The sequence below is a fragment of the Vulpes vulpes genome, chromosome 11 (genome assembly GCF_048418805.1).
Source record: "Vulpes vulpes isolate BD-2025 chromosome 11, VulVul3, whole genome shotgun sequence".
In the NCBI taxonomy this organism is placed as follows: domain Eukaryota; kingdom Metazoa; phylum Chordata; class Mammalia; order Carnivora; family Canidae; genus Vulpes; species Vulpes vulpes.
The window spans coordinates 40513904-40538734 of NC_132790.1; positions in this window are offsets into that span (position 1 = coordinate 40513904).

The following is a 24831-nucleotide window of genomic DNA, read 5'->3' on the forward strand; positions in this document are numbered from 1 at the left end:
CAAAATCAAAGATGGTAGCTGGTAACTTTATTTTTCACACAATCTTCCCTAAATGGTCCTGTTGTTCCTATTCAGTGAATGAACAACTTAATAGTTATATAGTAGCTAATTAAGTGATTTATCAAATTTAGTCAAAGCGAAAAATCCCTTAGTCAAAGCCTAAATTACTAAAGCTATGATTTTCCAAAGAACTCCATCCCTATCCCAGGATAGGTCTCTGGAAAAAAGATAAATGAGACCGTCTCAATTTCTAAAGGGCCAATCAGAACAAGGTAATAGCTGATCCTTACCATTCTCACTAGGAACAAATCTCAATTAAATTAGCTTTATTTCTTTTCCAACCAGGATTCTGACTAGCTCTCACACTAAGCCTATTGCTACCTAGTTGAGTGTTTTGTTTTGTTTTTCTTTCTCTGCTGGCTTCTCACACCTGGCAGGTATCAAAGTTCATATTATGCCAAATTCATCTGATGTTTCTTTGAATTTGTACCCTTCTTCCTCCAAGGGAGTCAACCCCTATGTTAGACTCAAGTACAAGTCCTATGGAGAAAAGTCAGGAACTGCCCGCTGGCTGTTCAGAAAAACTGTCAGATGACAATTTTGAAGAAGATTTAGAGGCAGTTTTCTGTTTGAGATATTTTTATTATTCAACATTATGCCTAGAAAATGTAAATGAAGTATGTAAATATTGAGTATTTTGGTGACTTTAAACTAGCATTCTCAAATAGGAATACAAACTGTAATTGCACTAGTTTCTCCCAATTATAAATATTCCATATTATATTCTTAAGTATGCTATAGCTAATTAACATATATAATTCATTATATGATCTGTATTATAATATAGTAGTTCTGCACTATTCCAATTAACTATAACTGATTTTTTAATGAAAGCAGAACATTTCCTCTCTTCTATTTATCTATTTCTTGCTTCAGCTTTTAAGTATGATTCATCATAATAGTGAACTCCTTAAAAACACATTAAAGATTTAAATCATGGACAGAATAAATCACATAATTACATTAAATATCATTCTATGCTTACTGGGTTTCCAAACTTATGTTAAGGAACTATAACCTGTTCCAGAAATATACAATTGGTACTGGTGAATAATTTTTTTCTTTATTATTTTGTCATGCTTCATTTCCTTGTTTTAATTTTTACTCAGGGTTACTGTTTTCCTTACAAACAGTATCAGTATTCCAATGACATTTTACAGACAAAAACATCACGGTAAACTGCCTCTGCATAGTTCACTCTTAAATAGGGATCCATATGTAGTCACAGATTTCTCTTAGGTTTTGTACATTTATTGAAACCACTGGCAATCCCATTTTTGCAGGCTCTCAACAGAGGTCAGGCACTCTGATCTCTTCTGTCACCCCTCACTAGGATTATACAGACCATACCATTTTTATGGAAATGGTCAGTAATAAACATGTCAGTGTAGATTCTGAATTCCAAGTCCTGTTCCCCTTTTTGGAACCTGATTTTTATCAACTATAAACCCAAAATATCTACCCTGTGATTCTCATCAAGTTGTAGCTATTTTTATTAAATGAAATAGGTGAAGGGGTTGTGTAATTTTCTGAGTCTATGACCCAGATAGATACTGCATATTCCAGAATGATGTCACTTTGTTTTATTTTTTTTTTTATTTTTTTTTTAATTTATTTATGATAGTCACACAGAGAGAGAGAGAGAGAGAGAGAGAAGCAGAGACACAGGCAGAGGGAGAAGCAGGCTCCATGCACCGGGAGCCTGACGTGGGATTCGATCCCGGGTCTCCAGGATCGCGCCCTGGGCCAAAGGCAGGCGCCAAACCGCTGCGCCACCCAGGGATCCCGTCACTTTGTTTTAAAGGCATTTCTTTAATAGACTATTTCTATAACATCCCCAAACTTCCAGTTACTTCATATAAAAATACTTCCACTAAAAGATTTGCAGTCGGCCCTCTTTGGAGTCTGTGCCATTAAGTCTCCTTGAGATCCATCTGTAGTCATATTTTCTCCCAACTCCTCCCCAGGAAAGGTGTACCTTATTTCCATATTTTAAGTCCTATAGCCTCTTAGAAATATTTCCTTGAACCAACGGATATTACATTTTTGAACATCCTATGCATGGGCAACATGGACATAATGATGTTTGATATGAGAGTTAAAGGCCAATATGAAAGTGAGCAAGAGGAAAGAAGTGAAGAGAGAAACCAGTAAAATTTTCTCCATAGATTTTAATGTTCTTATGGGAAACACACACACACATACACACAAGATCTACACAAGCAAAATCATCATAATTGGTAGAACTTAGTTCCACATGGTAAAGATAAATTTTTCAAAGGATGGTATTCACATATTCATAATTTATCTCTGATAATTAGAAATTTATCTAACTTCTGCCAAGATTTTATTCCCAATTTATGTAACATAGTGAGTCCTAGAGGACATGGAATGAAGACATCTCTGAATCACCTGGGAGTGTTTTCTGAAACACATATGTCTTGGATATTCAAATACATGTACTGTAACAGCCATTCTCCTGCACCCTTTGAGAATCACTACTCAAAATAATCATCCCCCACCCAAGAACAGGTCACTCTACTTCCTGGAGTGGCCAAACACTTGTAAAAGCCATCAGTGAAGCTGGGTTCATGTACACATGTTACACATTCAAACTGAATCAGATTTAGAAAAGTTTTATTTTCTCTTACTATATTATCTATTGCTGTGTAACAAATTATCCCAAAACATAATGGCTAAAAACAAACATTTGTTATTTTACATTTTTTTTGTGTGTGTCAGGCATCTGGGAGCAATTTAGCTGGGTGGTTCTGATTTAACATTTCTCACAAGGTGTTGGGCCTGGGCTGTGCATATCTTAAGGTTTAATTGGGGAGAGTTTTGTTTCCATGTTCATTCTTATGTCTCTTGGGAAGCCTGAGAAAATATGCTTCCAAGCTCCCTAGTGTGGGCATCTGTACACAACTATTTTATGACCTGACAGCTGGTTTACCCCAGAGTAAGCCATCCATGGGAGAGCTAGAGAGAGCTCCTAAGACAAATCAAAATCTTTAGATAGAATGTCACATGTGAGATTAGGCTATTACTTCTTCTATATTCTATTAAAAGTCCAATCCACATGCAGAAGGAGATTACACAAGGACATGAATAACAGAGTTTGGAACCAGTGGAGATGATCATAAAGGCTGCTTACTAAATTCAATTATCAGGACATTTTTAAATGTGGTATGAAAGACACCTTAAAATTAAAAAAAAAAAAAGATGGGAATATGAAGACTCTTTAAGGAAAAAGGAAGGTGTATTGTATGAGACTGTGTCATTGTTAAACGCTAGATTAACTACATGTGAGGCTGGTTGTGTTTGTACTTCTACATAGGATAATGTTTGGTCCTAATTGCCATAGTCTCAATATTTTTAGTCCTGAGGATCAGTTACTCATTTGCTCACAATTACTTTTCAAGATTTTTTAGGTCCAAGATAATTGCAACCGAAATACTTATTAATTAAGTCATTTTTATCCAAAGATGAGAAAAACCTTACAAGGTTATAGAAATTTTCAAACTAGACAAAGTGTGTAAGAACATACACCAAAAGGACATAACATTTTTTGAATAATACTTTAACAGTCATTTAATTAGCTCTTCCTGCCTGCATACTCCTTGGAAAAAGTTCTAATCATCAGGCATGACACTATCTGATCCAACTTGGTCGCTTGCTCACTGGCAAAACCCCTGATTCCCTAAGATTTGTGCCAAAAACTAACAATGCATTTCCCTTATACTGTGGTTCTATAAGCGGGAGATACTAGTTAGGTTAACAAGAGCCTGAACAAAAAAACTTAAATGGAATAGTCAAGGGTGAGATGGGTACAGGGGTCTTTGAAAAGTAGAAGCATATCTCTTAAGGATACAGAGCACATAGTGTAAGGCTGTGATGCTTCCAAGAATGACTTGAGAGGACCCAAATTCTCATCTTTGTCTGATGTTGCTCTGCGCACGTATGAATTGAAGGCTAACTCAGAGTTACCAACAGCTGGAGCATGGGAGGGCTGGCTTAGTACAGCACATTTAATGGTTCAAGGCATTTAAAGAAGTCTCCTCAAGTATTACCTTAACACTAAACTGAGATGGGCTTTGGTGATTGTACGCAAGAACAGACATGAATTTTACAGAATATCCAGGCTTGTCAATAAACACAGAGCAGCATCAACAACAAAAACAATAGGAACACACAGTTAAAAGGGAGGGGAGCTGATTCCTAGAGTAGCAACATTTATATTACTTATTTTTTTCCAGGCTTATTGTCATATAATTGACACGTAATATTGTATAAGATATAAAGTATATTGAAATGATACACTTACACTGCCAAACAATTACCACCATTGCATTAGCTAACACCTTCATCATACCACATAATTTTTTTTCCTTTGGGTGGTGAGAGCATATTAGATTTACTCTCCAGCAACTTTCAAATATATAATACATATTATTAACTTATGCTCTATGTTAAGATCCCCAGAACTTTTTAGTCTTATAACTGGAAGTTTGTACTCTTTAATCAATGTCTCCCCATTTTCCCCGCACCTAACCTTTAATCTGTTTCTGTAAGTCCAAGCTTTTTAGATTTCACATATAAGTGATACCATATAATATTTGCCTTTGTCTGGCTTATTTCACTTGCATTATGCCTGCAAGTTCCATTCATGTTGTTGCAAATGGCAAAATGTTTTTTTTTTTTCCTCATGGCTGAGTAGGATTCCACTTGTATATAAATCACATCTTCTTAATACACTTATGCATTGATGGGTCCATAGGTAGTTTCCATACATCGGCTATTGTGAATAATGGTGCAGTGAACATGGAGTGCATATAGCTCTTTGCTATCCTGTTTTCATCTCTTTTGGATATATAAACAGAAGTGAGATTGCTAGATTATATAGAGATCTCTTTGTACTTATTTTAATCTCCATACTGTTTTCCATAGTGGCTGTACCAGTTTACATTCCCGTCAGGAGTGTAAAAGGGGTTCCCTTTTCTCCATGTCCTTGCCAACACTTCTCGTCTTTTTAATCATAGCCATTCTCACAGGTGAGGTGATGTCTCATTGTGGTTCTAATTTGCATTTCCTTGTTGATTAGCAATATTGAACATCTTCTCATATACCTGTCTGTCACTTACAGGTCATATTTGGGAAAAAATGGCTATTCAGTTCCTCTGCCCATTTTTTATCACTTTTTTCTGCTATTCAGTATTGTGAGATTTTTATATATTTTATTTTTTAAATTTTAGATAATAATACTTTATCAGATACATGGTTTGCAAATATTTTCTAGCATTCTATAGGTCTGTCTTTTCATTTTGATGGTTTCATGTGCTATTCAGAGTTTCTTGGTTTAATGTAGTCCTTCCTATTTGTGCTTTTGTTGCTTGTGCTTTTGATGTCAAAAATAAAAAAAAATATTCATTGCTAAACTTATGTCAAGGAGCTTATCTCCTATGTTTTACTCTATGAACTTTATGGTTTTAAGTATTATATTGAAATCTTTAATTCATTTTGAACTCACGTTTTTATGTTGTGTAAGATAGAGGTCCATACTGTTTTAATTACTATACTTTTGTATTGTAGTTTGAAATCAGAAAGTGTGGTGCCTCTGGCTTCGTTCTTCTTTCTTAAGATTGCTTGGAATGCTATTTGTTAAAATACTCATGCTACCTAAATCAACTTAAAAATTCAATACAATCCCTAAGAAAATTCCACTGGCATTTTTCACAGAAATAGCAAAGAAATCCTAAAATTTTCATGAAACCATAAAACTCCCCCAAATTTAAGCCAAAATATTTTATTATTTAAAATGTCCATTTGCAGGGCACTTGGGTGGCTTAGTCAGTTACGGGTCTGCCTTCGACTCAGGTCATGATCGTGGAGTACTCAGACTGAGCCTTGCCTCTAACTCCCTGCTCTGCAGAAGTCTATTTCTCCCTCTGCCCCTCACTCCACTCATGCTCTCTCTTGTTCTCTCTCTCTCTCTCTCTCTCAAATAAATAAAATCTTTTAAAAAGTCCATTTTCAACAAAAAATGCATTTTTGGATGTAACTTTTTTTCTCCTAATTTAAGGGACAACTGCATAATGCAATAATTATCAAACTATATTAAAAGGGTTATAATGTAAAAAGAGCCCCTTGTATGATAATAATAGTGCAAACAAAAGTAGAAAACAGAGCTATTTTGGAATAATTGTTTAATATATTAGTAAAATTAAATTGATATTAGAAGTATATAATTTTATGTTAAAATGTAAATTATAATCCTCAGGGACACAATTAGAAAATATCTCAAAAAGTACAGTAAAATACAAAAATTAAAAAGTATGCTATAAAGTTTTATTTAATATAGGAGGAAATAGAGAAACAAAAATAAATAAGGAACAAAAATAGAGGAGCAGACATAAATCCAAAGGATCAGTAATTACATTAAAAAGTAAATGGAGTTAACACTATCAGTCAGGATTCTCTAGAAAAACAGAATCAATATCTATTAAGACACATTTTAAGGAATTGGCTCACATGATCATGAAGAATGGCAATTCTGAATTTGTAGAGCAGCCTGTCAGGCAGGTAAGTCAGGCAGGAGCTGATGCTGCAGTCCTGGAGCAGAATTTCTTTTTCCAGGAAACCTCTCTTTTTGCTTTTAAGGGCTTTCAACATATTGGATGAGGCTTCCCTATATCACTGAGGATAATCTCCATTATTTAAATCGATTGATTGTAATGTTAACAAAGTAATTACACAGCAACACCTGGATTGGTGTTTAATTAGATACCTGGGTACTCTAGTGTAGCCAAGTTGATACAAAATTAACCATCATAGTTCTAACCTTGTTAATTTGGGACTCATATACATATCACCTTAAATTACACTTAATCTCTTTAAAAAAGGCAATATTTCTGCTTAACATGAAACCAACATCCTGTGACAAAATGAAGAACTACTAACCCCAGAGAAAGTGTCTATTCATTCTAATAAGAACAAAGTGCTTATATTTTCATTATAGAAATAATCCAGTGTAATCAATCCACTATCAGGTAGCTGGTTGACAGACCCAGAAAATGGTGCCATACTAGAGACTCAATGTTGGTTTCTACAGGCAGATTAAGTAATCACCAGTTGCGGTAGCCAGGTCAGTGCTGCCAAGTGGTTCATTGATACATGTTCCTAAGCACATATATAACCTTCATCCATGCTACCATGGGTGCCTTGTTCTGAGCCCGTTTGGTCAATGACAGAAGTGCCTGTGGGAAAATGTCTGACTACTATGCACAGAACACCAATTTATTAAAAACCTTTTCTAAGAACACTTTACTGAATGTTCACATGGGACACAACTTCACATTATTTGCCCATTCAGAGACATCTATCTACATAGATCTTTTTGAGACCTCCTTATCTCCAATTTTTGAATCTTATTCTAAGTGCCTGATCATTGAGCCAAATCAGAGGTCACAGCCTATAAATCCATATGTACTCATACATCTGACCACTTCTTTTAAAGAAATGAACTAGATCTATTGCTCCAGATTCTACCAACAGGGAGGAATTCCCTCTACTACTTCAGGGATGGTCCAAAAAGAGACTATACTGCTATAGTTGTCTCTTTTGGGGTGGTGCTTACATACCACAGAACCATCTGCAAGATCTAAACTAGGCCCAAAATGTCTTTTTTAGTAAACCATAGGGAATTCCCAATGAGGCCTCTGGTGTAGGTTAAAAAAAGAAAAGGCAGTAGGATGGGGACCACTGGCACTTGGGCCATTTCCTCATGTAACTTATGCATTCAGGGCCTGCTTGAACCTCACCTCATATATACAATTTCCATTTGATGATGTCATGTTTCTAAAAACATCCAACTTTCAGGATAGGAATCTCAGATCTTAATGGTAACTCAGTGGGCCATGGTTAAACATTCAATCTCTACCAAAGCCCAGTAGCAAGTCAGTTGTTTCTCAAAAGGACAATAATTATCCACAGAGAAAGCCAAGACTTCACTCCAAACTCCTATGATTCTGTGCTGTGATTTATCTATAAGGTATTGCCAAAGGCCCCACAAACAAAATCCATATTTGACACTGACACTTTAATCATCCTTGGATCTGCTGGGTCATTATGGACCAAGTGAAGGAGCACCTTGTCTGATAGCGTAGACTTGTTTCAGAGCCTCTTCTTGCTCTGTGCCCGTTCCAAAGTATAAGCTTTCAGGTCACTAAGTAAATGGACAGGAGTAAAACACTCAGATGAGGACTATGCTGCCTCCAAAATCCAAATGGATCCACTAAACATTTTGCCTGTTTTCATTGTAGTAGGGGCCAGATGCAATAACTTATCCTTTGTCTAAAAGGGATATCTCGAATTGTCCCATTCTGGAGTCTATGGCATACAAATGTCTTTCCAAAAAGTAGAATAGTTGGTACTTCTTGCTTACTACATCCAATTAGCATAATCTTATCAATGTAATAAACCACTGTGATATATAAGGGAAATATAGTCAAGATCTCTCTGAACTAAATTATGACATAGGCCTGGAGAGTCAATATAGCCCTGAGGTAGGACAGTGAAGGTATATTTCTGTCCTCACCAGCTGAGTGAAGACTGCTTCTGGTGGGTTTTACTAACAGATATCAAGAAAAAAAATCATTTTCCAGATAAAAAGTTACATATGAGATAGCAGAAGATTTGTTAATTTCCTCTAGCAATAAAGCCAATTCTCTAACAGAAGCTTCAATTGGATTCACTACTTAAATTTGTGATAATCCAATGTCATTCTCCAAAATCTATCTGCTTTCTGCACAGCCCAAACAGGTGAATCAAATACAGATGTGATGGGAATCACCACCTTGGATTCTTCCAAGTTCTTGATAGGAACACTAATCTCTGCAATCCCTCTAGGAATGCAATGTTGTTTTTATGTTTACTATTTCCCTACTTAGAAGCAATTCTAGTAGCTTCTACTTCCCCTTTTCTAACACAAGAGCCCTCAATCCACAAGTCAGGGAAACAATCTATGGATTTTGGTAGATGCTGAATACATTCCTATTTATACATTCTGGAACTAGAGAGATAACTGCAGAATGGGTTTAGGTAATCATTGGATCCACTGTAAGATGGACTTGAGCTAAAATTCTATCACTTATCTGAAGTTCATAAGTCCCAGTTCTGACTGTTAGACTACAATGAGTTAGTCTCAAACAGGAATGGATGGGCAGCTTCTACCAGCAAGAAAGATTAAGTAGAGTTTAGTAGTAGTTCAATGTTTCCTGATTCACCAGAATTTCCTATGTCACCCTATTCCAATTTTGAAGACCCCATTCCTTCCAAATCAATAACTTCATTTAATAGCATACATGTTGCAAACCTGAGAAATTAATTTGTATCATAATTCAGCCATTCACAGAAGAGTGTGGGTTTGTTTAGAAATCTCAGCTCCATGGCTATAAGAAATAAAGATTTCTTTCAGAGAAGACATTGAGTTTCCAGGTCCTTTGTATTGAGCTTGAGCTGATAATATGAAATCCTGAACTCATCTCTTTTCTCCCCCCTCAACCCCTGTATTTTTCTGGCATCATTAGGATCAGCCTGACAATCTCATCTTACTAGCTATTTTTTTTTCTAACCTGAAAAGAGCACTGTGCAAGTTACTTTATTTTTAAAATTTTTAACATTCAAATTCAATTAACATAATGTGTTATTAGTTTCAGAGGTAGAGGTTAGTGATTCATCAGCTTTATGACACTCAGTGCTCATTACATCATGTGCCCTCCTTAGTGTCCATCATCCAGTTACCCCATCTGTCACCCCTCTTCCCTATAGCAATCTTCAGACAAAACACATGCTTTAGATTTAAAGACATAAATGAGTTGAATGTGAAAAATAGATCATGTAAACACCAAGAGAAAAAGCTAGAGTTGATCCATAGATGTTAGACAAAATAGACTTTAGAAGACAAAAAAGACAAAAGAAAAAAACTGTTTACTGAGGACAATCAATGGCATTTAATAAGGATTAAAGGATAAATCTATCAAGAAGACATAATTAAAAATATATATGCACTGAACAAGAAAGTCCCAAAATAAGTGAAATAAACTGACAGAACTGGAGGGAACAGAAGTAAGCATTAATCATTGGAGTACCACCCTTTCCATAATGAAAAGAAAAGCAAGATCAACAAGGAAAGAGAAGACATGAACAATGCTATAACCATACAGAACTCATGTTAGGCCAAAAAAATAAGCCTCAATAAAATTAAAAGAATTAAAGTTATATTGAGCATGTTCTCTGAAGAGAACACAATTTATTTAGGTATGAATAAAGGAAGGAAACTTGGGAAATTGACAAATATATAAATCAAACAACACACTTCTAAAGAACCAAGACATACATGATGAAATCAAACAAGAAATTAGAAAACTTTTTGAGATGAAAACAAAAACACCACACCAAAAGTCATAAATACAGCAAAAAGTGTTGAGAGTGAAATTGGTAACTTTACATGCCTATGTTCAGATGAAAGGTGTCATATTAGTATCTTAAACTTCCTGCTTAAGAAGTCAAGGGAAAAAAAGGCAAACTAAACCAAGTGGAAGATAATAAATATTATTCTGAAAACATCTAAAGTAAATAAAATTGAGAAATCAATAAAACCAAAATTTGATTAATTGTAAAGATGAACAAAATTGACAAAACTTTAGCTAGACTAAGCACAAGGGAGGACTCAAATTACTCAAATCAGAAACAAGAGAATATATCACTACTGACTTTATAGAAGTAAAATCAGCAGCATCACCCTTCACAGACTCTTCCAAAGAAAAAGGGCAGAGGGGAGGGGGAGGAATCTCCCAAACCATTCCAGGAAGTATACGTTACCTGATACAAAAACAAACATAAGAAAAGAAACTATGTACAAATATCTCTTATAAAAACATAGACACAAAAATTCCCAACAAAATACTAGCAAACCAAATCCAGCAGCATTTTTTGTTTTTTGAGAGGAACCTCTTTTACTCTGCTTTTTTTTTTTTTTAATTTGATTTATTTGAGAAAGAGAGAGAGAAAGCATGTGCACACTCCTGAGCGTGCACAGGGGAGAGTGGGGGGAAGGAAAGAGCAGCAGGGAGAGGGACAAGCAGATTCTGCTAAGCACAGAGTCCAACACAGGACTCAGGGTTCGATCCCAGGACACAATTACCATGACCTGAACCCAAACCAAGAGTTGGACACTTAATGACTGAGGCACCCAGGTGTCTCCAGCAACTTATTAAAAAAAAAAAAAAAAAAAAAAAAAAAAAAGATGTGAACAGGTGGGAGTTATCTCTAGAAGGGAAAGTTAGTTTAAAGTAAAAAAAAAATCAATATATCATATTAAGAAAATCAAAGATAAAAACAAGTGATACCTAAATAGGTATAATAACGATATTTGACAAAATCTATAACATTTCGTGATAAAAATAGTACCAAACCAGTATTAGATGGAAGCATCCTCAATCTCATGAGACTTCAACAAAAAAACAAAAACAGCCAATATCATAATTAAAGATGAAAGACTTAATACTTTCTCCCTCATATAAGTACAAGACAAGGATATTCTTTTACTGAAGGTTCTAGATAGGATAATTAGACATAAAAAATAAATAGAAGTCATGTGAACTGGAAAGAAAGAAAGAAAACTATCTCTGTTCTCACATGATATGATCCTTTATATAAAAAAATTCTAAGGAATCCAAATACACATATTAAAAGACTATTAGACTAATAAACATGTACAGCAAGCTTGCAGGATACAAGATCAATACATATATTCCATTATATTTCTATGCATTGTTACTGATAAATATTCCTTTTCTGCTGTCTGGAGTAGGGGCTGCATTCTACAGCCCCTGTGGGTTATATCCACTGAGCTCCCTGTGTTTGTGAATAAAGTTTTACTGGAATACAGTCATGCCCACTGACTGACATATTGTCTATAGCTTTTTTCTGGTACAATGATAAACTTGAGTACCTGTGACAGAGACTTTATGGCCTTCAAAGCCCAAAAACTATTACTATATAATCTTTTACAGTAAATGTTTGCTGTCTTGCGGGGTCTAGATTCCAGCATTTTTCTCTCCCAAACAGATGACCAATTTGAAATATTTCCCCCTATTTGTCATTTGTAAAATGTTTTAATAAGAGATATTATGGTAACATCCTAGATTAGGACTTCATGACTATTTTCTAAAGTAATCCCAAATTACCGTAACAGTTTGCATAATGCATTTATTAATTCCATTTTTAATTTACTTATCCATGCACCAAATATTTACCGAATGACTAGTATCTATGACTTCTTTATGAGAACCTGTGCAATTAAATATATTATTGTTCTTGATGTTAAAGAATTTGCATTATAATAGAAAAGACAGAAGAGTAAAGCAGTATGATAGGTGTCTGGTAGACACAATCCTAAGGAGGATATGGGGCTGCAGGGGAATATATAAATCAATTCCTGAGCAAGGGTAAGGAGATCTTTTAGACCTATTAAAAATGAACTGAAAGTTGAAATAATGGACATTAAAAATGTTCATGTCACATTACAGATAAAGCTGTATTGAAGGCACAGAATAATTGTGGGAGACAGGACTAGAACCAACTTCAAGTTTTAAGGGATAACTGAGATAGTGGGGATATTGGGTCAGGTGAAAAAATATTTAAGAAAAAACACAGGTAAGACTTGGTGATAATTATAAACTGGAGATGGGGAAAAAAGAGATATTTATGATAACTCAGCTTCTGATTTTGCAAATCTGATAGGTGAACTGTGACTTTATTCACATAGACTACAAATGCAGGGGGAGAAAGCAAGCTTTCAAAGACTGGGGAATTGGTCAAAGGGTACAAATTTGCAATCAGAAGATAAATAAGTTCCAGAGAGCAAAGGCTAGCATTGTAATTATAGTCAACAATTAATGATACTGTATTTTTAAGAGACCAAAAGAAAACCAAAAAACAAAACAAAACAAAACAAAAAATAGGTTTGTAGAACAAGAGCTCAGTTTCTCACTCCTATTCCAGGAATCCAGAGTAACTGAGTACATGTCTAAGTGGAACTGATGTTTTATATTTAGATTCATTCATTTGTTCAAAACATATAATGTGCCATATACTACCAGGTCTTGGAGCAGATAAATAGAAACAAAGACTATTTTGACAAAGATAAACTAAGCAAGTAATTACAATAAATTGCAATAAGTCTTACTTATATGTTAAAAAATGTTCTTATTGATAAACATCCAGAGCTCATATCATCCTACTGCTCAGAATTCTTTTTTGGGTGGAAGGGAGGGCAGCCATGCCTTTTCAGAATCTTTGATTCTCAAACATAGAAAACCCTGTTTTTTGTCACCTAAGAAGTAGAGAATTCAAAGTCTCTACCAGTAAGAGAAATAATAATTACTGTTTTAATACAGAATTTCTCACAGCTGCCAAGACCATCCCAAAACTATGCTTGAAAACCAAAAGCTCTGAAGAAATCACAGAAAAATAATTGAACTAAGATGCTTCCAGGCAAAAGTCAAATATGCTCATTCTCAAACTGCTAGACCCAATCAAGACTGCACTGATAACCTTGATTTCAAAATTTAGCGAACACTTCAATAAGACCTCATGAATTGTTTTGCACTTTCTTGTAATAACCATTATTGTTGCAGGTATTATTTCCACACTTTCACTATTACAGTTTTCATGTCTATAATTAATGATTTCACATTGGGCAATAATAATGGGCTTCAAACTTTAGTGCAGTTGAAATATACAGTACTGGTTACTGTGGTATAACATATATAGGCTTAAAGACAATGGAAAAGGAAATATATTATAAAATGTTCATTCTCTACCTTTCATTTGTGGACTATTTAAAAGACCTCTGTGAATCAAAACTGTTAAGATCTGATACTAGTGGGCCTCAGGGCCATCTTGAATACTTCCAAAGAATACCAAGGTGTAATGCTTTTTTTGATGCAATATCCTTCCCTCATCATGATATTTGCTAGGTAGAATAGTTTCTATTATATTTTATACCTCTGGAAAATAAGGAAAGAAAACTGTAGCTAGCTGAAGATGGAAATTTTGGATTGATGCCTGTTTTGGCAGGTAGTTATTAACTATCAAGGCTTTGATCATGGGATGGAAAAAATTTAAAAACCAGTAGACCTAAAATTAGCCTAAGACAAGAAGAATTGTAGACTGCCCTCATTAATGTGTACATCTCAGAGGCATGTGTACATTCTCAGAGACCTTGGAAATCCAGTTAATAACCTTGTGTCAGTGAAGGAGAGAACTCTTTTTGGCTCCACGAGGTCATTTATGTTCATCCCAACTTATTAAGGTTGGAAAAATGATCAAACCAAAATTATCTGTGATTAATAGCCTCAAAAGCTACATAGAATACTCTCCAGACTGTGCCATTTTCCCATGTGCAAGCAGAATCATATTCGTTATATAAATCTTAATAAAAACAAGTACCAAAGAAATGCTAACCACAGGACACCAGTTAAATGCTAAATTTAACATGAACACTATCATACAGTATGTGAAAGAAAATTATGTTCACATACAACATATGTTCAGCTATTTCCAGTTACCAGCATAATTCTAATGAAATTCATAGCACCTTATCAACCAGTCGAAACAAATACGAAATCCCTAAGAGACTTATTATTTTGTTATACATTTTTATTATAAGTTTTGCTTTAAATTTCAGAATGTAATGGATTTCTAAAACAGTAGAGAATATAGGTCTTTAATCAAAACACTGGATAATGATGGGCATTCGAGCTCTTGTCAACTGTGGGGTAAATTGGTAGAGGGAAAATTCTTCCATAACCCTAACTCTATACCATGTGAGTATATATGCTTGTTTAAACTACCTGTAAGGCCAGCCCAGCCTAGTTCCCAATTCTTTAGGCAGGGAGGCCTAGAGAAACAGATCATAACATGGTTTTATTGTATAACTTTGTCTTTTCAAAGGAACCTATTTAATGATAGAATAATATTACTGAATATAGAAGCCGTTTTCTACCACCGATAAGCATCAGAAGAGGGAGAGGCTAACGGGAAATGTGGATCTCATTCCCATTTGTAGGGAGAAAGGCAATCTTAAGGCTTTAAGATTTTCAAAACATATCTACAGAGTTGACCATATCAGTAAAGCCCTTTAATTTCCTTGGCACTATGCATATATGAATCCCTTACTCAATTAGTCTTCTCTACCCTAAAAACAGGAAAAAAGTAAAAAAGTAAAAATCAAAAGTCTTAATATTGCCTATGCAATGTAAATAATACTACTAATAATAATCATAAAAACAAAGGATGGTTACTTTGTTGTATTGCCTCCACATATCTATTTTTGATAACTGTTATTAACAGAATGTTACTGTATTATAAATTGTGTATATGTGATAAATAGCAGACAGTTCAGCCTATATATTAACATATTGTGTTTATACAAAACATGCATCATGGGTAACCAAACTAAGGTGTAACCATACAACGGAAAAGTACTCAGCAATAAAAATGAATAAACCATTGATAAGTGAGATAGCATGGATGAAGGTCAAAAGATTTCTAACTGAAACTCATCAGACCACATACATAATAGACTACACACTGTATGAGCTATATCATACTCTATGTTCATTTGACATTCTGGAAAATGTAAAACCACATGCACAAAAATCTCTCAAGGGTGGTAGGTGCTAGAGGTTTGAGGAAGAGATTGATTACAAACGGGCACAATGACAGTATAGGGGATTGTTAGAGAACTAATTTGTCAACATTTACAGAAGTATACATCTAAAAATAAGTTTAATCACGTATATCATATCTAAATGAAGGCGGATTGACAAAAAATGGCCTTATAGAAATTAGGGCATGTATAGGTTTTGCTTGTTTTAAATATGCAACAGACATACTGATGCTTTGTAAACATACTTGTTAATGATCATGATGCTGATATTGGTGATGATTAGCATCTTCACAAGGCACACTGGGAAAAAATAGGGAGGTCTTAATAACAAACAAACCAAAGCTTGTTTTTTCCTACCTGAATATATCATCCTATAATTTCAGGGGCTTTGGTTTAGCTAAAATTCAGTAGTGATATAGGCTTCAGTATACACTTTTCCTTTAGTGTCATGGAATTCCTGTTGGCATGCTGTAAGGAAGGCAAATGTGGGTCATTACTTTCACTCTAACACTGCTCTGATGCCTCTGATGGCCCCCACCCAACTTTTGTTTTTGTTTCTAGCAATGTCCACCTTCAACTAGTCCCAAATTAGTGGGAAATTAGAGTAATAGTCATCTATAAAGAAAAACAGATGAAAAATTAGCATATTATAATCATAGGCTTGACAAAAATCCCCCAGTTTTTAACAATCTATTTTTTATATCAATTTAATACACCTGGGGGCTTAGATGTTCTTCTGGAAGTTCTATAGGACTATTCCTCCTTCAAATAGTTTATCATCGTCCTGACTCAAATTGTGAGGACTTGGCATATTTTTATATATTAGTAATAATGTTTACAACAAATATTACTTATCAATATTTAATCCTTGTTTTATACTTAGCTTTAAAGCTAGGTGTTTAAACTTAGCTTTGATGTTAGATATCACTTCATTTACAGCATTTTTTTTTCCATTTAGAGGCCTTACTGTTTTATTTATTTGGTTCCACTAGATTATATTTACACGCACTTTGGACTTCTACCAGTTAAATGTTATAACACTACTTTTGTTTCTATGGTGGGCAGTGGTTACATTTAAGTATTTTTTATTTGAGATGCCTGACCATGAAGTACATTCGATATTGTTTATCCAACTGAAATAACAAGTTTAAAAATAAGAGGAAGGGAATAAAATCTCAAAAAAATAGAACAAAGGAAGAGATGGTTTCTGAAGGAAGTTCTACTATTAGGAGAAAGCACTTTTGAGAAAGGAGGGAAGATGGTAAAATCTGTAGGGTAAAGAAAATTATTCTTTCCTATTCCTAGAATTAAAATTGTCTAAGGTAGATAGTAAACCTTATTTTAAAAATGCAAAAACCGCTTTCCGCGCTACCCAGGGAAGGGTCCATACGGCGTTGTTTTGCGTTCCCATCGTAACTTAAAGGGAAACTTTAACAATGTCCGGAGCCCTTGATGTTCTGCAAAAAAAATAAAATAAAATAAAATAAAAAATAAAAATAAAAAAATAAAAATGCAAAAACCAAGACCAAGAGGAGTCAAAATATATGTTAAAGGTCTCAGAGTTATTCAGGAAAGGGTGACTTTTACATCTATTCACACAAAATCTGCTGTCAAGTGTGTTTAAATGACTAAAAAACAATAAAAATATATAGCAAGAATATAGATCTGCATCTGAATGCATAAACCCTTCACCTGCCCACTTCACAAACATGACCGGAATACCTGCTGCATGCAAGATGTTCCATTAGTCTGATCTTACTCTTAATTAGGTTATAATCAAAGACCTTTATAGCAGAATGACCTTTAAAATAAGATTTCTGGTGCCCACCAGATCCATTGAATAAGAAGTTCCCAAATACAGAGCCAGGGAATTTCAATATTTTACCAGTTTCTCTACCCTTTCTCCAACCTATAACAACACACAAACACTCATATATGCTCAATAATCATGAAGAAGCTGATGGTTGATAATCACTGAGTTTGGAAAGTAAATTCTAGTTTTGAAAGCTTTTAAAGATATGATAAAAGTAATAAAGATAGGTGCTCTAAGCAGTGCTTCAGGACATTTTATGCCTATAGTTCATTAACTGTCCACTGGCATGATTTATACTGTCACATTCATTTAGCTTTTAGTTTCTTTTATCTAGCCACAATGGACTCAGTCTTTTAAACCTTGCTGTTATGACCTACACATCTGCCTATTTGATACAATGTCCAGTTCAGACCACCTACTTTTTCGTAAAAGCCACCAAAACCTTAGCAAAATGACTTAAGACAGATAAAAATCAGTGATCTGGGGATAAAGAGCATTATTCCTTTATATAAAATACCAAATTATGAGCCTTCAGCCTTTTTCCCTTCTGTTATTTAGGAGGACATACTGATATACAACAGCTGAAAACTTTTAAAGCTCTTTTAATCTTATGCTCTGAGAATGATCTGCAAATTCCAATACCAAATTTATGTTAGCCTTGTAAATGCCAAAGAATTTCCTAGAGATACAATCATTCTGGCACTGGAGTTTTGCAGATAATTCCCTTGGAAGAAACTTAAACAAGATATTTATCTGAACATGTTTAAATTACCTTTTTAGGAATTTTGTTCCACTCAAGGACAGAGCTCCACTTTGAGGGTTTTTAACAATGTGAGAATTTGCAAGAAGGAAAAAAAAATTAAATAGAAATTGATACAATCTAAACTCTCATTCTAGAACATATGTCTGCTCAAATAACCAAGCATGAGAGGATGACAGAATGTGGTTTGTTATCCCAAACAAAAAGCACTGAATCATTTAGCTGTTACACTTGAGCCTTTTATCAGTCAGAATAGCCTGCATAATTCTGTTGTTATACCAAATATCCCAAAATTTCAGTGGTTTCAAAATAACATATTTTTCCTGTACACTAAATGTCCAATGAAGGTTTGCAAGCAGGCTCTGCTTTCATTGTCACTCAAGGCCCCAGAATGATGAGGGTTGCCCACTTGATTGATGAGTAGAGCAGTAAGTTGTTAATGTAAGTTTTTCAATGGCTCTTAAAACCCCTAGAAACAGGAGCAACTGGGTGGCTCAGTGGTTGAGCATCTGCCTTTGCTTCAGGTCATGATCCCCAGGTCATGGGATCAAGTATTGCTAATGATAATACTTCCATGTGGGAAGCCTGCTTACCCCTCTGCCTATGTCTCTGCCTTTCTCTCTTGCTGTGTTTCTCATGAATAAATAAATAAAATCTTAAGAAAAAAAAGAAAAAAAATACTCCTAGAAACATAGCATGTGCATCTCTTCTATTCACATTTCCCTGGCCTAAGTACATCAAGGGACCCTAACTTGAAAAGGAGCAGAAAAGGACAGTCCTACCATGTGTTCAAAGAAGAGGAGTCAGAATCATGTGTTGAATCATAAGACCATTACAGGCTCAAGACCATACTTTTCAAGAGTTTGGAGAAGGACATCACATAATTACAAGGCTCTGATCATGACACAGAGACCTGGTGGGACAACCACCAAGGGAATTGCTGAGTCACAAGCAGATAAGTACCTATAATAACCTAAGTCATCTGTGAAAGGGAGCCTAGGTAGAGATATGACTCTACATGTAAAGCCAATAGGTTAAGAGTGGGGGTTGGGGGGTGGGACCAGATGCAGTAAGCTTAAAAATTGAATGGAAGATGGGACTTGGAGCATTTTCTCTCCTAGTTCCTCATCAAATACAGGAAATTTCTAGAGTATCTTGGATTCCAAGTAAAGGTATAGTCAGAGTGACTGGACACTGAGTAGGTATATTTAGTACATTATCACACCAGTGCTATGTAAGCAAAATACCATATAATGGATTTATTAATTATGATGAAAGTAGTCATGTTAACATTCAAAACAAGAGTTTAAAATAACATAGCAGTCACTTCAAAATCAGGATAGGCTATTTCTAGATTTATATTACTTGGCAGTCAAGGTGATGCTGCTTCATCATCACTACCAAAATGGAGAGACTAACATTCCCATCTATGGGAGTGGTCCTTTTTCCACATAGGAAAAAGTAAATGTTGAATAACTGGGGCAGTTGAAAACCTGTAAATTGTGGTTTAAACATTTTAAAGAGTAATTAATAACTATGCTTCAGAGATCATACAGCAAAGTGGTTAAGACAAACATTGCCCTTAAAAATACTGAAAAGTAAAAAATCTCCAAAATAAAGGCATGATATGAAGGTCTTAAAAGAGAAAATGAAAATAATATTTCTCTCCAGTCTCACTTGTAACTCAAATTCTTTAATTTACACATATGAAACACAATATAACTGTCTTCTTCACTAGACTGAAGATTCTTTAGAAGTAGGGATCAAAGTAGGGATTATAACTTTTTTTCTGACCTATCTGTATTGCTTTTTTAACATAAAAACACAAGTAGTGCTATTTTTTTTCTTTTTTTTCTTTTTTTTTTTTTTTGTGGCAGGGACATTTGCAAAGTATTCTGTGACTTGCCTGGGAAGTAAAATAAGGGTTAAAGTGACACAATCATTTTTGGGCAGACACTTTAAGAAACAGTATGAGGTTTACCATAACTCCTTCCTCACTGCTACAATAAATGATTATATTCCAGAAAGAGACTCTACTAATCTGCTTTTCTGAATGAAAATAATGTGGAACAAGGCCTCAGATGAGTAGCAAGTACATGAGGGAGAAGTATTCTCTGTTCTTGTAAGCCACTAATGTATTAGCATTGTTTAGTACCTAAAACATAATCTAGCCTAGTTCTGACCTACACAGTATATTCAGAACAAAGCAACAGCCTTCAAACAACAAAAGCCTTACAAATTTTTAAATAAAATCCACAAATTAAAGCTTGTGCCTTTTTTATTTATAGGTAATTTCTCAGACCCAAGTTTAGGCTCTCAATGTAAAATCTAAAGATCAGAAAAGTTGAGTCAATTGGTCAATTTCACAGAGACTGCAAAATCCATGCTCTTTCCACTGTCCCATACATAGGTGCTGGAGGTTTACTCTATTTTGCAAAAAGAAAATCTGAATTTGGGGAAGTTAATTGGTTACTTCTGAGCTCAACTAACTCCATGTTGGTGTTAATTCCACTACTTCAATAAGAACACCTTTGCTATTGGAAAAGGTACTTGAAATTTTCTAGAAGTAATACAGCTGACTATAAGTTATCCTAGGCTCATACTTTCCATCCCTTTATTCCTTCTACTGTCTTGTGCAATTCAAACTTCATCTCTGCCTCTTAGTAACCATATGAACCTAAGTCACATACTTATAAAATGGGGATAAGTATATAAGGCCCCAGCACACTGAAAGACAATTCATAAATCTCTGTCCTACTTTTTCTTTATGTAAGAATCCTTACTGATAAAGATAAATATAGCCAAATATGAGCAGTCACAATTATAAACAGGTCTCAGAAAAAGTGGGTGAGGTCTTTTTTTTTTCCTTTGGCACCCACTCAGCAAGAAAAGGTATTACCTTATGATATCAAAGTTCAGAAGTAGGCAGATTGGATTAAATATTCTCCTTTTTAACATTTCAGAGGTGTTGGAGAAAAGACAAGTATTCTACTTTCTCTTCTGTATTAAAAAAAAATAAAATCCAGAAATTTCCTGAATCTACCCCAGGTTAAAGAAGCTGACTGACAGGACTCAAAGATTTGAGAGTACCTGACAATTAAGTAGGAAAATCAGGAGCCTGTTTCAGACTGAAGGTTCATAGTCTGTCATTCAGGCTCTACACACCAGGGCTCAGAGAGAATGAGAGATGCCCTAATGGGTTTACTGGCCCATACAGACATCAAAGGCAGTGGGTAATTTGGCCATCCTTTCTTCTGTCTTTCCCAGTCCTCCTGCCCTTCAGAGGATTCATCTGAGCCCATAGTCAAGGGTTTTGGGGTCCTGAGTGAATTTTGCTGTAGCTCTGAAAAAGAGAAAAAAATATTCCACTTTAAGGGAAAATAGTTATTTTCAAAAGGACTTTAAATATTCATATTCTATTAGCAACATTGCCTAGCTTCTATACATTCTATAATCCAGTAATGTAACTATTTGACATTTACAAAAGACATCCGTGCTGCATCATGTTCCTCCCTCTGGGAAGCATTTATAAAATCGCAAGAATGTCTTCCCCCTATCATGTCTAAGAGGCTACTAGAAATTACAAGTTATTATATTATTAATTCTCAGTGGGAAAAATTTCAGCCTTTTTCCCCCTTTAATCTCTATTCTCTCTCGTATAGCATCTGCTTCATTTGGATGAAATTGGGACTCAGCCACTGTTCCTTACCGCTATATTCCCAAGTCTCCACTTTGCTCAGACCTTTCTTCTCTGAAAAGAAGTCAGCACTTCAGACTCTGTAGAAAGTAAATATATTTGCTCTCCAAAGCTTCTCTACTTTGCAGGCAGGAGATATATGGGTTATTTAATTCCCATTATCTATGCCTACAAAAATACACTACCATTTTCTGCTTGTTCCACAGTGGGAATATTTCTGATTTATCTTTTGCTTTTTGCACTAAACGGGAAGGCTTCAAGCCAAGTCTTTCATTCTGGAAAATGTGTATCTTTTATTAGAGGAGTATTCTTTTTTGTTAATGCTATTCTAAAACCCTCGCCCCTTGAAAACTGGCAACTGCTGACCAGGTTGAGTAATATAAAGTGGTTACCATGGTGGCTAGTGACTTAATGAAAAAGAATCAGTGGGCTGCATTTTGGATCAGCAAATCAGGTCAAAAAGAAAATAACCTTCCCTTTCTGTAAGCTTCAGTCATTTTAGTTTGGGCCCTTTCTAAAACCTTCACCTCATTTTGAAAGATTCAATTGTTAAAGCACTGAGGAATCTATCCATCTCACTCTCTTGTAAGACTCCTTTATAGACTCCTAGAGTCCCAATGAAGCAGGAAGTCTCAATAATTTATGGTATCTATTTTCTTTGCCACCAACAAAATATGTATTGAAGTCTAGATTAACTTATCTTTCCCCCTGAGATGTTATTGGTATGGTTTGTTTCAGGTGGCTAGCTCATTTTGTTTGAGCTAGCCACCTGCTAATCAATCAAGGATTATGAGGTCAAACTCATATAAGTCAGTTAAGTTAGCTTGTGCCTAGAGTTCCAGAAACCCTGCACAGAATAAGACTGGTAATAAACCACCAACAGTGGACAAACAGCCAAAAGTGCATGCTTTCCAGATGTAAGGTTAATAACTTCATTTATATGCATAGAGAGAATCATTAAGATGTAGAAAGTTTTCTATGAATAGATTGCCTCAACTATTCTCATAACCTGTACATAGTTCAACACTTAAAGCAAGACATTTTATTTTCTAAAATCTTCGAGCTGGAAGTCATCCCCAAAGGTCTTTAGATCTGACTTTTTGCCTTCTAACAGGTGAATTTGAATTTCATTCATTGCTTAGCTCACACTCCTTTTGGAGATGGAGAATAACTGGCAGACATTTTCTTAATGTCCCTTAATATTCTTAAAGATAGAGAAATCACTCTTTTGTCTTTCCATCTCATTAATCACAATTTGAAATTTTTAGAATCACAACTACATATTTAGTGTATTTTGTTTATCTCATTTTTTCCTTGATTTTGTAGAAAGTCATTATAATAAACATTACAATTTTTCTTCCTGATCTTGGTCTGCAGTTTCCCCATAGAGGGACATGAAGTAAACTCTGGAGAAAGTGACTCATTTAAATGTGTTCATTAAATTATTGAAATAATTTTCTTACAATGAATGGCACTTTAAGGCATTCATCCATTTATATCTCATTATTTGCTTCTCTGATGATTAAAATAGTATTCTTAATAACCTCAACATTTCTTAATAGAATTGGAACCATTTTATAATGCAGCTGTTATTCATTTGCTGCAAAGACATTTCCACTAACAATCATCATTGCCCCAAAATAATGGGAATGATTTGCCAAATTGGAAACAGTAGAGGGTGGTGGCACAAGCCCCTTTAAAAAAGGAAGATCATAGATGGCACAGCTGCACTTGATTTAAAGGCTCCCACAGCTGAAAAGTTTGCTTGAGGATTGAGTCTTGGGTGAGCATTATTTGCAGAAGGAACAAAACAAAATCCTGATCTATTATCAACATAGATAATTTGACCATTAATATTATAATACTACTAAAAGGAAACATAAACAACCTGAAAAGAAAACATCAGAAATATTTTAAATGGGATGACATGACAAAAAGTAGAGAATGGTCCATCTGTGTGCAGCAAAATACTGACAAATCTTAATAGCAAGAAGTGATCACTGTTGTAGGTGGAGAAGAGTAAAATTAGGCAGTAATATCTGACAATGAACTTCTGGCAGGAAAAGAGAAGAGAGATTAAAAACAATAGAAGAAACATCAGTCACACCAGAGCAAAACCCAGAGTGTGAATGTTCAATTCTTTCTTTTACCTCCAAGGAGAGTTCTACCTCACAGTTGCTCTAATGAGGATAAAAGGATATCCTGTGTCCACACTGAAAATTAGGTTTCCTCAGTTTGCTTTGGTTGACAGGCAGAAATGGGTCTCATATACCTCAGCTCAAGAGATAACATGTGTCACTTATTAGGTTGTCATCTAATCATCAGTTTGCGTATAGATGGAAAATCTGCCAGGGCCATCCTTTGTATTATTTTCTTGAGGATTTGGCTATAAATTTGCAGATGGTTTAAAGCATTCTAGGGCTGTTCCTATTACTGGCATCAATGATTCCTCAAAATCCATTCTAGTGGCCTAATTAAAATCCCCCACATGTTTGTCAGTACAGAAAATATTAACTAAATGCAATTGGATCAGAAAAGTCTTCTCAATGTCCAACACCTATTTCACCCATCCCCCACCCACCTCCACTCTGGTAACTATCAGTTTCTTCTCTATAGTTAAGAACATCTTGTAGTTTATCTTTCTTGTCCCCTCACCCTTCGCTTATTTGTTTCTTAAATTCCACATAAGAGATCCTGTGGTACCTAACTTATTTCCCTTAGCATTATGCTTTCTAGCTCTAACTATGTTGCTGCAAATGGCAAGATTT